This window comes from Podarcis filfolensis (assembly GCF_964270895.1).
Source record: "Podarcis filfolensis genome assembly, chromosome: 13".
NCBI lineage: Eukaryota > Metazoa > Chordata > Lepidosauria > Squamata > Lacertidae > Podarcis > Podarcis filfolensis.
Genome location: NC_139615.1, coordinates 30900813 through 30916760, shown reverse-complemented (window position 1 = coordinate 30916760; position 15948 = coordinate 30900813). Strand labels below are relative to the sequence as shown.

At 44.4% G+C, this 15948-nt stretch overlaps 1 protein-coding gene across 8 annotated transcripts in view; it reads right to left on the bottom strand.

Moving 5' to 3' along the window:
- Window positions 1-15948, bottom strand: part of SRCIN1 (SRC kinase signaling inhibitor 1) — a 321699-nt gene that overhangs the window by 266959 nt on the left and 38792 nt on the right. Inside the window, exon 1 of one of the 8 annotated variants that reach the window (XM_083582374.1) lies at window positions 1748-2032. The exons of 4 other annotated variants lie outside the window; for them this stretch is intronic. The gene's annotated coding sequence lies outside the window, so the exon portion shown is untranslated. Of the gene's footprint in view, window positions 1-422; window positions 603-1747; window positions 2033-15948 lie in introns of those variants that run through there. 3 more of the 8 variants (XM_083582377.1, XM_083582375.1, XM_083582367.1) reach the window with 3 other exon arrangements.

Sequence of the window (15948 nt, the reverse complement as noted above, 5' to 3'; positions counted from 1 at the left end):
GACCAGTGTGGCTGATCCACACAATCGGAGGGTGCTTCCAGCCAACCTCTTTATAGAACGTCCATCTGGATTGGTTTGCAAGGAGATTATACAACGGCATCTGTTTAAGAAGCCATTGCTCTCACTTGTTTGCAGGGAGCTCAGACGATGCTGTGTCATTCTGTACTTTCTAGCACATTTTCCCATCATTTTACTTCATAGCAAAAAGTCCATTTTGGGGCGGGGGCAGGGGGAGAAGGCTTGTTGAGCAAGAGCTCCCAATCCACTGTAACTGTGATACCTGAATCTGCCAGCATGCGACTGAATCTGACGCACAGCGTAAATTAATAATGCAGAGTTTTAAAGAATAAAAGCTTTACTGAGTTAAAATAAACTTCTTCATAAACAACATGGTTCCAAACAGTTTGACTGAGATTACATACAGACTCTGTTCATAGCTGAAGCAGACAGACTCTCACTGACATCTTACAGAGAGCACAAAAGAGAAACTGGCTACTAAGTTTTTTCAGTCAGAGTGACTCAACAGTTAGCAGTTAGGCCCGAATAACTTTAGTAGGCCCAAATGACTGTGCAGTCCCAGCACTTCCCAGCCTGCTTTGCTGCTTCTGCTCTCATGTGTCTTTGTCACATGACAGAATCCTACCCCGAAATAGTGACAGTCTGGAAGTGACCTCTGAAAATGGGGAGCACCTCATGCTGCAGCATGGTGGAAGCTAAGCAGGGATTTGATTGATGTAATGGTGGGCTAGAAACCCACATATTTGTGGTGGTGTAACTACAACATCAGGAAAACGTGCAGCACATTATTCATTTGAAATGGGACAATTTCACTCGCATACACACCACGGTCATGCTTCTCCCAACCATCCAGTCAATGAAACTATCACACCAGTAAACAACACTCCAAATCTCATAAGTAAATGCATCTACCCTCATCGCCCTGAAGACTCCGATTTCAGATACTGTTTTCTGACATGGCTCCCTTAACCGCTGCATGATAGGGAGGAATGCAAAAGGGAAATTGCTCTATTTCCTCTATACTGGGGAACAGCTATTTATGCTCAGTTCCTGCTTGTCACAGAGATAACTCAGAGTCTCCTAGGAAAAGGACAGCAACCCGAATAGTGGGGGCTATTCTGTTTTGCTTCTCCAAAAGAAAGGTCCCTATTTGCATTGGATGTGGCTGCTCTGCACATCTAATCTGGATTTTGAAGTGTCATAGGCTACACACACACACACACAGAGAGAGAGAGAGAGAGAGAGCAAGAGAGAGCGAGAGAGAGCGGTGAAGTGGTTGGACAAAGACCTGGGAGACCTGGGTTCAAATCCCCATGAAGCTCACTGAGTGACCTTGGGCCAGCACTGCCTCTCAGCCTACCCTACCTCCCAAGGTTGTTGTAGGGATTAAAGGGAGAAAAGGAGAACCATATATGCCAACTTGAGCTCCTTGGAGAAAAAGGGGAGATATAAACTAACTAACTAAATAAAAATAAAGCACATTATTTCCCCCAAAGAATCCTGGGCACTATAATTTACCGCTCACAAAGCTACAATTCCCAGTAACCGTACTGCCCAGAATTCTTTGAAGGGAAAAATGCCATTTTAACGTGTTTTAAAGTTATAGTGTGCACACAGCCATACTTCTGCATTGCCACCCCCATTTAGTTTTGTGACGACGCTACAAATTGCTTCAGGCGGTAAAGAGATCCCAGCCCCTTACAGGGCTGCAAGTCCCAAGTTTACTTACTCTGGAGCCATTACAGCTAAGCAGGTCTGGACGCCTGTTTACATTTGCAGTGTACACAAGCCCGGGGAACAAATTGCCTTGAGCTCCCAGCGAGCCCTTTTGTTTTTGATTCAGGCTTGAAATATCACTGCAGTGAACAGTGCTGGCTTTCACACATAGTTCCACAGGCTGAGCAAGGAGTTCTGAGAAACATGGTGTCGCTGCCAAAATCAGGATCCCTGGGTCAGGTAAGGTTCTCCACTTCCACAAGGTGTGATTAAATTGTCATCTGAGGCCATCACGCTGTGCTTTTCCCTACCAGCAGCAGCCAATGATGCATGGTGTTGGGAAAGATGCAGAGTGATGATGTCACAAGGGTACGTTTCACTACACGCTACAGAGGCTGAAAACTCAATAGGCCCTTTCAGATGCAGCAATCCTAGCTTGCTAAACTATCATTTTAACAAGCCAGAAATGACTGTAGGGCCCACACGTTCTCCCCTTCCGTCATCTCTTCCTTTCATGTTCCAGCTTCAGCATCTGATTCTGGTCAGAGTTGCTTAAACTGCATTTTCCTGTTAATGTCCGAAATGGTGACTTAATGTTGGTTTACCAAGCAAAGCTGTTTCCAAGCAGTTTTGTAACAAGCTGCAAGATTGGAAGAACTGGCTTCGGCTCCAATTCAGCTTCCAATTCAGCTGGCTATCTCCCCCGCCTCCCCACCTTGTCCTTGACTACCTCATATATATATATATATATATATATATATATATATATATATATATATGAACCTAAGTAATTTACATTTCCCAAAACAATATGCGAACCAAACTCAGCCTTCTCCAAATTTAGCAATGCAGTTCTCCATCCAAGTGAATATGTACAAGATGTATTTACTAGGTTAAAGTGCACACAAAAATGCTTATATTAATGAAAACAATGCACAGATATACATTGTTACATATACATACACATGGGGGGAAATGCATTGGAAAAATGTGTGTATTAGGAACAATTGCATACCAAGGTTCGTACATTAGGAGAAATTGGCACTAAAATGCTGGTGAATATTCATATGGACTTTTTAAAAAAATCACAAACTGATATGGAAATACAAGAAAACTCAAGAATGGATAAATGAGAAACCGAGGGAAATTAAAATTGACAAAGATTCGCATATCCCTTGAGAAAAGGTATCTGCATCAACGAAAGCTAACAGCATCAGCTGCTGCTAAGCCTACCACAGGGGCTATTATTCAGGAGGGTGCACCTGACGTTTGAAACAGTTGACACAATCTTTATATGCAGGGGTGCACATTTCCCAACTTTTTATCCCCATAAGAGAAGATCAGGTGGGGCTGCCCCAGTTTGTTCTGTTTGCTAGTGAGGGGGGTTTTATCCTCACTTAACATTCCTCTGTGCTTTCAGGCACGGTCCAAACTTTAAAGCTTCCTGTCTGAGCACTCTTCTTTTGCTCCGGAGCTTTCCCCGTGAAAATCTGTACTTTACCACCGAATCGGAGCAAATGGCAATCCAAAGAACATCCAAATTGCTATTTGTTGTGCTTCAGCTTTAAAAAGCGGATTTTCGCAGGGAGAGCTCAGGGACAGGAAAAAAGAGCGCTTGGACATCAAGCTTTAAAGCACAGACCTGTGCCTGGAAAGAACAGGGCAAAAGGTTATCATGGATAAGCCCTGAGAACATCCATCTTCCTCGCAACCTGCAGAGAAATGGAGCAGGCTGCTCTGTTGTAAAACCCATGAGTAGGGAGGGCAACACCTTGATGACAGGGGGCACAGTTTGGCACAGTTGATCCCAGACTCAAACTCTGGCATCTCCAGTTAGAACGGGCCTCTCTCGCACCCAGAGTCTGGAGAGCTGCTGCCGGTCCGAGCAGACAATACTGGCCTAAATGGCCAGCCTATGCTCCTAAACAGTTGAAGAGCAAGAAGAGCAGTTGAAGAGCTCTTGGGCTTCCCTTCACTTTAACCTCTCTTGGAGTGGAATCACACATTAAAAAGGGGGGGAAGGCTGCCTCCAAAAACAACAACTTGTCTGCATCAAGCTCACCCCATATATAACACCTACTTCTCAGCCACAACCAACAACACCAAATGATGCGGTAGAGGAAGCAGCAGGTAAATAAGCTGGGCATTATGGAGGAGGGAATGAAAGATGCTACAGCCATTTCCTGCAGCAATGTGCAACTCCTCTGTAATGAGCAGAGCTTCCTGTTTTCAACAAACATGGGGCATGTGGTAACCAAAAGAAAAGAACTATTATTATTATTATTATTATTATTATTATTAGTTTATTCCTCACCTTGCAAAGACTTATAAAGCCCCTCCTCTTGGAAAGTGCCTCACAAGACGAAACATAAATTACACAATTATCGGTCCCCGGGTTTCAGCACCAATTTTTAAAAAATAAATAAATTACAATATTAATTAAAGCCACACATTTAAAATAGCCATACAACAAGCGAGTTAATGGATGTGGCGTGAAGAACATAACTGGACTCCCCTAATCTTGAGAAACACACTTGAACAACGACGACAACAAAAACGTCTTTTACCAGCTCGCGCCCCAGCCTCACTGAGCCATGCACAATTACTTTACTCATCGCGACAGCGTATCTATTCTGGGATGGCAAGTGGCAGCGTCTGGCATTTGCAACTGCGGGAAAATGTTTCGGAGGATTGCTAACGCAGCCAAGATTTTGCCTGGGAATGTCTGCAAAATGTGTCATTACAGAGACTGAGAAGTCTGGACATGTTGGCAATTGACCTGTGGCAAGCCAGTCATATAGACACCTGCTAAACACTCAATTTCGGCATGCCACCGTCAGCAGTGCTCTTTGAGCATTTGCTGACTATTGAGGAAAGGGCAAAGTTCAGTGGTCAAGTACAATACTGTTACACACCACCCAAATCTCCGAGCATGCTTACCCAGGACTTGTTATTTCCTTTTGGAAAATGAGGCACAATGGAGACGGCGGTGTCTTTATGATAGATGGTTTGCTTATACATATATACAACCTGAACCTACAATGGAGGGGTTCTCAGCATTAACACACCAAGTGGTTCTGGCTTCTCCCATAGCCACAGCAGCCTTGGACTTAAACAGACCCCAACCATTACTCTCAAATGTTACTCTCTGACTCTCTCTCCAGCCCACTGCTTGCTAACTCCATTGCATAACTCCTAACTGCAATCCCTGAACACTAACCTATAACACTGGCATCGAGAGCACTCATCTGCAAAAGAGATTTGCCCTTGATCCTTTGTGTTGTCTTAATGGCTCGCCCAGGCTATCACCTCAAAAGGAAATTAGGTAAAGGTAGAGAGACCCCTGACCATAGGTCCAGTTGTGACCGACTCTGGGGTTGCGGCGCTCATCTCGCTTTATTGGCCAAGGGAGCTGGCGTTTGTCCGCAGACAGCTTCTGGGTCATGTGACCAGCATGACTAAGCCACTTCTGGTAGACCAGAGCAGCGCACAGAAACACCGTTTACCTTCCCACCGGAGTGGTACCTATTTATCTACTTGCACTTTGACGTGCTTTCAAACTGCTAGGTTGGCAGGAGCAACGGGAGCTCACCTCGTCGCGGGGATTCGAACCGCCAACCTTCTGATCGGCAAGTCCTAGGCTCTGTTGTTTAACCCACAGTGCCACCCGCGTCCCATCAAAAGGAAATTATCCTGACTTAATTAGCTTTTAGTACTTGTCAAGCCTCCTAGGATTAAAGAGGTGTCTGACACACATCTTAATACACATAGGTCCTGATTAGGTTCTAATGTGCGAATCTGACACAAAGTTTTAACACAGAGATTAAAATTCTAACACCACCTCGATCTGGAATTTAGGGTGTCTTGCACCCACCAACTCATAAAAATACTTTGCTGCATTCACACTCCTGTTTACTGTGCACTCAGTTCTGGGTTCTTAATCTGTGTTCACATGACATTATCCAAAATGCATACATATTCTGTACTTTGTTACAGGATGCTACGGTTTGATGTGTTGGTTCCCAAAAAAGCTTCACGCCAATTGGATTTATTCTTTTTCTTGGAGCAGTAGCAAACCTTTTACCTTAAGAAGAAGAAAGGAGGGATGCCCTTGACCACTTCAGCCATTTCATGTTTATTAAAAGTAAGACCTGCCATTGAAAAGTCTACAATTTCTCTTCCCAATATTCATTTGATTTTTTTTTTGGGGGGGGGGGAGGTGCATTCCACAAAATGCAAAATAAAAAGCTTAGCAAAATGATTCCACCCTGCTGTAACACTGACTTGCAGTGCTTCTCCAAGGTCCCAGGCAGAAGAGTTTTTCCAGCCTTACCTGTGGACATCAGGAATCAAACCTGCAACCTTCTGCATTCAAAACATGTGCTCTGTAGCCAAGCCATGATCCCACCACCTTTACTGGTTATAAGAGTGTGTGTGCGCACGCACAAATACACACACTCTTGGTTTTTTAAAATGCCTGCAGCCATAACCAGGCAGCAGATTTTCAGAAAATTAATTATTTTAAATCAAAGCAGGCCCCAACTTGGAAGAGTGCTTTCCTCCTCCTCTTAACACAGGAGGGATGGCATTTGCTGTGAAAGGTCTGGTTCAGTACCAAAAACAAAAGGAATAAAGCATGTGTGTTTTTTCCTATGGAACTACTGCTCAGCCGTAACAAAATTCATTCTAATGCAATTGAGAAACTGACTGGGTTACGGCTCATGCTGTTAATCAGCTAAAGCTGCAATCCTGTGCACACGTACCTGGGTGTGGGTCAAAGGGGCTTGTTTCTGAGTAAATGTGTATAAGACGGCACTGCACAATTCCTTGCACATTTCTGTTTTCCTCTGGTGACATATAGCCAGCTGTTGTGTGAACGGGTCCTTGCTGAGAACCGGAGTTAAACAAGCATTAAGGGTTTGTTAATCTCATGTGTCTGTTTGGGTACATGTGGCTCGGGCAACCAGTCTGCCATCGCCCATGGCCTCATTTCGAGCCTGGATTTGTTGGCCCACAGACATGAAACCTTGGCCCTCTGGGATATGATCAATTGACCCAACCGCTTGGCCCCTGGACCCCAGCAGAAGCTGCAATGACTGCTAAATAATGCATTTGTTGGCAGATGTTGGGAATCAGGACTATCGGGGAAGGCTGAAAGAGCTGCTTTGTTAGGTTTCTTGTTGTGCACTCTCTCCAAAGGTGGGAGTGGGTTGCTTTGTTGCTCATCCCTTTCCATCTGGAACGTGCAGAGAAACCAACAGTCCATCTTTCAGCTTGTCCATAGCTAATTTCCACTGGGAACAAGTGAGCTGGAAAACTCACGTAGATGGAGCTGCATTGAAAGGATGCTGATTCTTTCTCTCCCTCTCCCTCTCCCTCTCCCTCCCCAGCTTTTTTGCCTCCTTTACCCACCGCTCCGTTATTAGCCCTGTAGGCAAAAAGAAAATGAATTGAAGTGTGCTACCTCCTTATTCCATAGTCCCAGATACCGAGAAGGGAGGGAATAAGCGAAGCTCTGGGCCATTACAGGCAGCACGGTTCTTATGGAGGTCTCCATGACCTCAGCCGTAGCACGCAAGCCTCTGTCCCTATTGAGGGCAGGCTGTTCCCCAGTGAACACGGCATATTCAGAGGCATCTAAAGCTCCAAACAGATCTGGCGGCCGATCACAGAAACAGAGAAAAGCTATGGTGAAGGTGTTTTGTGTGTGTGTGTGTGTGTGTGTGTGTGTGTGTGTGTGTAAGTGAGGGCATTTCCCATTTTAAACATTCCTTTGAAGGGAGACGTTAAGAACTCTGCCTCGTGATGATCCTTGTAATCTCAGCCCCAGGTAGACATTATAATGATTATATTATAATTTAGCATAATTTGTAAGGCAGCTTACAAATAAAATAGAATAAAATGCAACTGTAGCCGTTAATATAAAAAAAACCCCAGTAGACAAAAAAAATTCTACTAAAATACATTACCTAATGACGACCAAACTCATCAGAAGAAAATAATGTAAGAGTTTAGCTTTAAAAATCAGAATTGTATTAGGGGATACACACACACACACACACACACACACACACACACACACGTGTATCATACATCAAAATAGCATTCTTGCCATGGGTCTCTAAAACTTTGGCCTGTGCTTAAATGAAACTGCAGACTACCTAGGTGTCAGTAAATGTGAGAAAACCTATGCCTCCAATCAATAGAAAGAACAGGAAATTCAGGGGAAATATTTGTTCATTTGGCCTATTTTTATCCCATCCTTCAGCACAAGTGCTCCCAGAGTGGCGAAGAAAGTGGCTAAGTTAAAATAACAATCTTAAAATGAAAGATGAATAATAATAATAATAAATAGACCAGTCACATTTTAAAAAACAACAACCCAATGATGAACTAGAAGTTTTTAAAGGTTGAGGGAAATGAAAATATCTTCACTTGGCATGGAAAAGAGGCCAGAGATGATGGTAGGCAATCATCCATGGGGAGGGCAGACCCAAAAGCTCTCTTCACAGAGGCCACCTGCCTGGATTCAGCTGAAGTCTTTAAGTCTTCAAACCATTAAGGGTAAGCACCAGCACTTTGAACTGTGGTGAGAAGCAGCCAATAAAGCTGTTGGTAAACCATTAAGATATGTACACAACAGCAGGTCCCAGTTAGCAGCTGCAGCAGTTTAGACTAAACCAGCGTTTCCCAGTCTTGGTTCTCCAGCTGCTTATGGACTACAGTTCCCATCATCCATGACAACTGGTCTTCCTAGCTAGGGATGATGGGAGCTGTAGTCCCAAAACAGTTTGGGAAACCCTGGACTACGCTTTGCAGACCGTCTCCAAAGGCAGCCCCACATACAGCAAGTAGCAGACTAGTCTAGTCTGGAGTTCACCAAAGAATGGATAAATGCATAGGAGCGACTGCAGTTTGGGCATCCAATGGCAAAGCTAGATCAATGAAGATCCCGCCCCCCCAGATGGCGAATATAATCCTGTAGGAGGACAGATTGAGCATCTCCTCTCCAGTCAGGCCAATCAATAAAAACAGCATCTCTGTCTTCTCAGGATTGAGCTCCAGTTTATCGGCCCTCAACCAGTTCATTACTAACCCCAAGCAGGAATATTTATAACTGGCTTCAGATTTTTGAAATGAGCACATACAAATTCTAAGCATGTACCGCTCTGAGGTGCAGGAGTGAGTTAGGGCGTGTTCTTGTGAAATACTGTACACTGTGGAACTTGGCTATGGAAGAGGGCACTGCATGACAGCATGCTGGATTAGATGAGCTTCAGCTACATCTTCCAAGAGTCTATAATTCCGAGGTTTGTTTGGTTTTCTTTCCTAGCCCCCTCCGCAATTAGAACCACCGAAATCCTCCCTTCTGCTCCTTGTTTTGTTGGCATTTCCCTGATGCTTCTCTCAGGGCTATTATCAAAAGCTCTCTTTTCCTTTTGGTGGATTTTGATGGACAGGCCCCAGGGAGCAGGTCGGAATGTGCCACGAATTTATCAGCTTCCCACCGATGGCCCGGCATGCTAGCGTTAAAGAGATGGCATTATCTTTTATCATACGGTGGCCAAGTTCCCTCCCCGCCCCCCGCCTCCGCTTAGCATTGCGTGGGCAAAGGATGGCTAATGCATAATGTATGGTGAGAGCTTAAAAGAGGGACAGAGGAGAAGGGTGGGAAATATGAAGTATGGATGCTTAATATCCCCTCCCCTCAAAAAAGAGAAGTGTTGTGTCCTTAAGTCAGCCCAGAAGACTTCCTCCTTGATCCCAATTATGTGTTGAGAAATAGAAATATGGCCACTGAGAGTCATAGAATCATAGAATTGTAGAGTTGGAAGGTTCCCGAGGAACATCTAGTCCAACCCCCTGCACTGCAGGACCATGGGGGCTATTGGGTTGTTGTTTTTATTTTCACTGTGTATTTTGTGGTTTTATATCTTGATTTTATTCTGTGAACTGCCCTGAGACCCCCGGGTATAGGGTGGTATATAAATTCAGTCAATCAATCAATCAATCAATCTATCTATAAAGCAGCTATCCCATACGGGGATAGAACCTGCAGCCTTAGCGTTACCAGCAACACACTCTAACTGACTAAGCTATCCAGGCTGACCAGGTGAGTACAGCATTCCTTTGAAAGGTAGGTCAGGGTGAGCAATTGGCCCAAGATCATTCAGTTACTTTTTTTAGGGCGCTCTCTCTCTCTCTCTCTCTCTCTCTCTCTCACACACACACACACACACAGAGAGAGAGAGAGAGAGAGAGAGAGAGAGAGAGAGAGAGAGAGTGTCTAACACACTAACCACTGCACTAGGAGTGTGGAATTGTTTCCAGTCTGAGGGCTACTGCATTCCCTTCCTGGTAATTTCCTGAGGGCCATAGATCAAAGCTGAAGCATCTGCTTTGCCTACAAGAGATCCAGGTTCAGTCCCCAATATCGCCAGGTTCAGCTGGGAATGTCCCCAGAAAACTGCGTAGGAAATACTGAGCAAGATGGACTGATGTTGTGACTTGGTAAAAGTCAGCTTCCCATGTCCCTATGACTCTACCCCTGGAATAATAAACTGTTAGGAGGAGTCAGTCTGACCAGAGAGACTAGGGGGCCTATCTCCTCTGCTTAGGAAGCCCAGCAGCCTGTGATAGCTGGCCACTGACGACATCAGGCTGAAGGACCCACGTATGTTTAGCCTAAAGAAAAGAAGATTATTGTGAAGGGAAATATGCTGACAGCACCTTCATTTATTTCAAAGGGTACTGAGAATAAGACAGAAATCACTGGGCTTAAAAATCACAGGAGGCTAGATCTATGCCAACGCTTTAGAAAGTAACCCTTTCCAACCTAAAAAGCAGCTCCCAGCAATGCGAATAACCTGTTTAGACCATTTCCCCCCCTGAGATTTTCAGGAAAAGGCCTATCAGTAGTTGTCAGGCATACTTTAAGTGTACGATTTCCCTTTTTAAGGAAAAAGGACAAAAGCTGGCGTGACCTGATATCTACAAGCACCTAGAACAGACTACAGTGGTACCTCGGGTTAAGTACCTAATTTGTTCCGGAGGTCCATTCTTAACCTGAAACTGCTCTTAACCTGAAGCACCACTTTAGCTAATGGGGCCTCCTGCTTCTGTTCTTATCCTGAAGCAAAGTTCTTAACCTGAGGTATTATTTCTGGGTTAGTGGAGTCTGTAACCTGAAGCATATGTAACCTGAAGCGTATGTAACCCGAGGTACCACTGTAATTCAGGACTCATCTGCCTTATACATTTAAATCATACTACTTTGAACAGCCATGGCTTCCTTCAAATAATCTGGGGAACTGAACTATGTCAAGGGTGCCAAGAGGAGATCCTTATTCCCCTCACAGAACTACAGTTTCCAGAAATGTTTAACAATCAATACTTATTTCCCAGTAAACTCTGGGAATTGTAGTTTTGTGAGGAGAATAAGGGTCTCCTCTCGGCACCCTTGACAAACTACACTTCCCAGGCAAACTTCCCATTGGGGGAAACCATTGCTGCCTGAAGTGGGATACTGCTTTAAACATACAACCGTACCTTGGATTCCAAACGCCTTGGAACTCAAACGTCTTGGCTCCTGAACGCCACCAACCCAGAAGTGACTGTTCTGGTTTGTGAACGTTCTTTTGGAACCTGAACATCCGACAGGGCTTCCTGTAGCCAATCAGAAGACGCGATTTGGTTTTTGAATGTTTTGGAAGTCAAACTGACTTCCAAGGTACGACTGTATTGTGTAGACAGGGCCTAAATCTGCAATCTCCCTTCTTCAGACTAACAAATGCATGGCGGATAAAGCTATCATCAGCAGTTACTAGTCACAATGACTATGTACTATATCCATTATATACCATTTGGTGGGGGTCACAGGTGGGCTGTTGTACCTATGTCCTGCTTCTGGGCTTTCCAGAGGCAACAGGTTGGCCACACAGAGAACAGAACGCTAGACTAGATGGGCTTTTGGTCTGATTCAGAAGGTCTCCCAATGCAGCCCTCAAGCCTTCAAAATGCAACATCATCATCATTGAAATGTATATATGGCCCTTCATCCGAAGATCTCAGGGCAGTTCACAACATACAGGATAAAAGCACCACATAAATAGTTAAACAAAAGCAAAACAAAAAAATACCCCCCTCCCATGAACATATTTAAATGGTCATAGTACATTAATAAGCCCAAAGCCTGGTTGAAGAGGAACATTTTCGCCTGACACCTAAAGATGTATAATGAACCTCCCTGAAGAGAGCATTCCACAAACAGGGAATTGCTGCAGAAAAGGCACTGCCACCCTCCGGACCTCAGGGAGGAGGCACATGAAGAAGGGCCTCAGATGATGATCAGAGTCTGGGTTGGTTTATATGGAAAGAGGAGGTACTTGAGGTATGGTGGTCCTGAGCTGTTCAAGACTTTATAGGTCAAAACCAGCACTTTGAATTGGGCACAGAAACTAATGAGCAGCCAGTGCAGTTGGGTCAGGATTGGTGTAATATTCTCAAACTGTCTTGCCCCAAAGAGCAACCTGGCTGCCTAATTCTGCACCAGCTGAAGTTCCCAAACCATCTTCAGAAGCAGCTCTACGTATAATGTACTGCAGTGATCTAACCTAGAGGTTACCAGAGCATAGACTTGTGATTCCCCCACCCCTTCACTCTTGAACTGTTTTAAAATTTAGCATGCAAAAGAGTTCTGTAGAACTCAAAAGCTCACTATTTTCTTTTTCTTTTTTTTACATTCTGGTCGGTTCCTAATAATGGTACTGTCCAATTATGTATTGTGGAGGCTTTTTTTCTTAATGGATAAACATGGCTGCCTTTGTTTTCTTCCAACTTCCATTGAAGATGGCAAATTCTCCCTCCTTTCAGTCCTTTAAAGAATGAAAATCGGAATAATGGGAACTATTAGGTAGAGCGGAGGCTGCAAGAGAAATTCTGGACTTCTGGGTTCACATTCATATCCCCTGCCCTTTATGGAAATCACGTTTCCCCCCTTCTTTCGCCTCTAGCCTGCAAGATGGAGAATAATTATTCCTCTCACAAGGGAGTCGGGCAGGCTCATTAATGGTTTGCAAAGTGCTTTGCCAATCATCAGACATGGAAGGGCAGAACGCAGGTAATTATTTTTAGCCACTGAAGGAGAGCTCAGTTTCTAGAGGTGCCACATGCTGGAAGGGTGTCCCCCCCCCTTTCCTCTTTTTCTCCTCTCAGTTAGGCGCCTAGAGCAGCTGAGGACTCCTGGGTGTCTGCATACCCCTTCAAACAGAAATACTGTTTCTTGGCCTTCTGGCAAAGATCATGTGCAAACCAGCAGGTTTTATATCTATATCTATTTCTCGCCTTGGTGACTCTACACAGAGGGCAGGCTGTGTTGGTGTGTTCAGGAATGGTTTGAAAATGTATTTTTGGTAGAGGATCCTGAACGTTGTTGAAAAAAAATATCAGGGATAATAATAATAATAATTTATTATTTATACCCCGCCCATCTGGCTGGGTTTCCCCAACCACTCTGGGTGGTTCCCAACAGAATATTAAAAATGTGATAAAACATCAAACATTAAAAACTTCCCTAAACAGGGCTGCCTTCGGATGTCTTCTAAAAGTCAGATACAGTGGTACCTCAGTTTTCGAATGCCTCTGTAGTCGAACGTTTCGGAACTCGAATGCCAAAAACCCGGAAGTAAACTCCTCAGCTTTCGAACACACCTCAGAAGTCAAACAGGAAATGCAGCTTTTGTTTTGAGTTTTCTGTACTGAGGCTTCCGTTTTGAGGCTTTTGCTTTCAGTTTTTGGTTTTTGAACATTTCGGAACTCGAACGGACTTCCAGAACGGATTACATTCGAGAACCGAGGTACCACTGCAGCTGTTTATTTCCTTGGCATCTGATGGGAGGGCGTTCCACAGGGCGAACGCCACAACCGAGAAGGCCCTTTGCCTGGTTCCCTGTAACCTCACTTTTCGCAGTGAAGGAACTGCCAGACGGCCCTCACAGCTGGACCTCATTATAGGTGGGCAAGGGATAGTTGCAGACCCATGTCTTTGCCCTTTCCTGACTACCACAGATAGTGTCATAATTTCCTTGTCTTCAGACTTGAGGTACTTCCAACAGACTTTTATTATTTTTAGAAGGGACTCAATCAATCATTTATTGTATTTTACTAAAAGCCATTACAAATCCAGTTACAGAACCAGCAAGTCCAATAAAACCTATTAAGAAAGAGACTCTGTCATGTACTGGCAAATTCATGGATTCCGCAATTACAGCTACCGGCAATTTGGAGTTCTCAAAAAGCAGGTTTTCTGCATTGAGACAAGTTATGTGGAAATTTTATATTTTTTTATTATTATAAGTATATCCCATCTTTCACTCAAGATGGTGTAAAGAGTTCCCTCCCTACCCCATTCCATTTTATCCTCACAACAACCCTGTGATGTAGGTTAGGCCGAGAGGCAGCGATTGGCCCAAGGTCACCTGAGTGAGCTTCATGGCTGAGTGGGGATTGCAACCCCACCAAGTCCTAGTTCACTGGAGAATGCGGGGTAACATTTGCTTGATGCACCATATAACCTCCTCGCAAACAAATCAGGACGAATGCACCATAAACAGGTCGCCTGGAAACAACCTAAGAAAACTGGTCCCTCAGTAACTGAGGGAAAAGATGTGACCAAGTCAACTTTTGTTTTTACCAAATGTCAATAGCCCTCTTCAGACACTCTGCTTGCTTGTGAAAGGAGCACAAGAGTGTGAATAAGTGAGCTAAGCTCCGCCATTCCCCTTCATGAATTAGAAAATGAGATTCTGATGAAAACCAACTTCCAAAATGTGGTAACACCACTAGCAGGCAAAAAGGGGTGAAAAAAACTCCAGATTCCACAAATAAGAGATTATAGTGAGCCCAAAGTTGGGCGTGGGGATCGTTTCTCAAGGGCAGGGAACCTCTTGTATTCATGGGGGTTTCATGCACGATTTAAGGCTCGTCCACACTTCTGCTTGTCCTAAGCAGTTTCCCCCTTGCCCCGCTCCTTTCCCAGGAAAAACCCGCTCTTTAGTGCTAAACTGGAGCAAATGTCGATCTAGAGAAATTGCCCTTTGCTCCGATTGAGAGCTAAAGAGTGGTTTTCCTTGGGAAAGCAGCGAGGCAAGAGGAAGTATGGATATGCCCTTAGAGTACAGGAGGCTATCTGCTTCAGACGCTCACCCTGCAAGACAGAGTAGCAGCAAAGCTTAGGCTGCATACACACAATAAGTTAAAAGCTGGGGAATTGTCACTTTGTGAGGGATCAACTACAGTTCCCGGGTTTCCTTGGGCAAGCCACGTGCTTCAAACATGCTTTAAATGTATGGCATGCACACACAATGAGTGTGCATGTCCCCAATGCCACGTTGCTTTTACACACAAGTAGAATGCCTGAAGACGGCTTATACTATGCAGTAGATCAAAGTGCTGAATTCTGATGGGGAAAACCAACATTTGAATTCCTGCTTAGCCATAAAGTTTACAGGGTGGCCTTGGGCAATTTTTTCACTCATGCACATGTTCGTTCGTTCTCTCTCTCTCAGTGTAACCTACTTCACAAGGTTGATATGGGAATAAATTACATGCTGCAATTTGTGCACATTATTATAGGGGGTGGGGAGTTTATGCCAGTACTTGTAGCCACACGCCGCACATTTACTCGCATAGAACATCCTCTCACAATACTTTCAGCACTAACTTATTCCAAGTTAACTCTCCATTGCCCTTCCCTATTTGTTAGCAAAGTGACCTCAGGAAAGCTCCCTAGATATTCTCTGGACAAGTGCTGCACAACACTTCTCCTTGTTAAAATCATAGTGGAGAACTATCCTGTTTTGGTATAAGCTGGCACCCACTGCTCAGCAACTACTTTTGAACAAACATTCGTGTTTTGAAATCATCCAAGGGAACAAAAGCTCCTTCCACACAGTCTCTGCCCTCTGAGCCACAAAAGGACTCTTTCCCTGAAGAAAGTTGGTCCGAACTGTCTCCTTATGCCTGGGCTGCCTGCTTCCATATGCCTATTCTGGACTGAAGCGCACCTGAGGTACATAATGGAGGAATTCCAGCAGAACTTCTCTTTGTTGTTCTCTCAGTAGAGGAGTTAAAAGCGCCAGATCTCAGCAACAGAGAAACTGGCCGAGACATGTATCATATGGAGAGGATTGGAGTCAGCTGCAATGGTGGAGCCAG